This window comes from Alligator sinensis, unplaced genomic scaffold (genome assembly GCF_000455745.1).
Source record: "Alligator sinensis unplaced genomic scaffold, ASM45574v1 scaffold1730_1, whole genome shotgun sequence".
Classification (NCBI taxonomy): domain Eukaryota; kingdom Metazoa; phylum Chordata; order Crocodylia; family Alligatoridae; genus Alligator; species Alligator sinensis.
In genome coordinates this window covers 50723-52486 of record NW_005843533.1, presented here as the reverse complement: position 1 = coordinate 52486, position 1764 = coordinate 50723, and the positions used below count along the sequence as shown (strand labels likewise).

General features: G+C 61.8%; 1 non-coding gene across 1 annotated transcript; it reads left to right on the top strand.

Annotated features, from left to right (window-relative positions):
• The first annotated feature begins 1029 nt into the window (after positions 1-1029).
• On the top strand, positions 1030-1103 carry TRNAT-UGU. Its single transcript has one exon. It is a non-coding gene; the product is annotated as a tRNA-Thr (tRNA).
• The last annotated feature ends 661 nt before the right edge of the window (positions 1104-1764 follow it).

The window sequence follows — 1764 nt, the reverse complement described above, 5'->3', positions numbered from 1 at the left end:
GGGGGGGTCCTTGGCGCCAACTGCGGCACTTCCCAGCGCGCTGCCGGCACGGCGACTCCTAGCCCCCCCGAGCACTGCCTTCCCCAAGTCTCTGAAACCCGCCGGAGACGTACGGAGCAGTGCGCACTGCCTGACTGATCTGACAAGGACAAGGCTTTTCCACCTGTCTAGTGTGAAATTACGTGGTAACCATATCAAGACACTGCTGTGTATCCGTCATTCCCCAGCGCCCCCTCGCAGCCAGCTGCGCTCTTCCCCCTGGGAGGAAGCTGCCGACACTGCGAGCGCTTCTCTTCCCGCCGGCGTCTGGAGGCTCGGGAGGGGCTCTCTGCTCCGCACGGCGTCAGACGGCCTGGTGAGCAGTGCCCTCGAGACACGTCTGAGGACACCGAGCTGACCGCAGCCTCCGCACGGGACTCGAACCGCCGTCGCTGGCGCAGGGCTCGGATGCGGGCCCCGCTGGGCTGGCAGGAGGCAGGGCAGCGGCACAAGGCCCTTTCCCCTCTCCACGCAGCTGTCTCTGCAGAGGCCGCGGATGGCTGCAGTCCACTCGCTTTGTGCAACGCACCTGTCTGTGACGCAGCTGTCACAGACCGACACTCCTGTGATGATGACGACACGCCCCTGTGAAGCTGGAGCCAGTGCGTGGTCCTCCACACGTCACGGGACCGTGCCCCCTGGACACGATGGCAAGAGCGGGAGCCTGCGCGGACTCCTGCAAGCACTGCCCCGGCTTTGGCGCATGGATCGGGGACGCGTGTCTTGTGCAGGGGCCGCTGGGGACAGCGGGGACCTGGCGGGAGCGGGTGTGCAGCTGCAGGTCGGACTGACGGTCACGTTGGCTCCCTGGCGCGGGAGACAGGAATGTGACCCCGGGCCCGGGTCCCGCTCACGTCTGTGAAGAACGTGCCTCGACCCCCACCTGCCTGCGCCCACCGCCGAGCCTTTGAGAAACGCCTCTGTCTCCGTGTGCAACGCAAGGCAGTGCCCTGCCCCGGAGTGGGGGGGAACGGGAAGCCCTTCAATGTGGGCACTGTGGCTTAGCTGGTTAAAGCACCTGTCTTGTAAACAGGGGGTCCTGGGTTCAAATCCCAGCAGTGCCTGCTTTTTTCACCACAGTGCAGAGTGGTGACTGGGCCAAAAGACATCTCAAGGTTCAACGAAGGCAAAATCATCCTGCACTTAGCACAGAGCAACCGGGACAGGCTCAGGGCAGCCTGGCTGGGCAGCAGCTCTGCACAAAACCAGCCTGATCCTCCAGTTTCTCTAGGTCACTCTGAATCCTAGCCCTACCCTTCAGCCTACCTACTACTCCCCCCACCCCCATCTTGGTGTCATCTCCCAGCGTGCTGAGGATTCACTCTGTGTCATCTTCCAGGACAGCGATGAAGACTCACAGGTTGTAGGGGCCGGGAGGGGCCTTGGAAGACCATGGGGTCCAGCCCCTGCACCACGCAGGAAAGACTGCTGGGGGCCAGGTGACCCCAGCAAGGTGCTGTCCAGTCTCTGGAAGGTTTCCAGGGTCGGCGATTGCACCACGTCTGGAGGGAGCTTCTTCCACAATCGGGACACCCTGCCTGTGAAGGAGTTGTTCCTAATGTTGAGCCTCAATCGGTCTTCCAGGAGTTAGTGGCAAAATTCTGGATTAAAACAGGTAACGCCAATTAATCTCCCTCTCCTCCTCCCCTGCCTTTCTAAACCAACCTTTCCTTTCATATAGGACTTTGATACGGAGACCCTAAGCCTATGGGGAGTCCTTGTCCT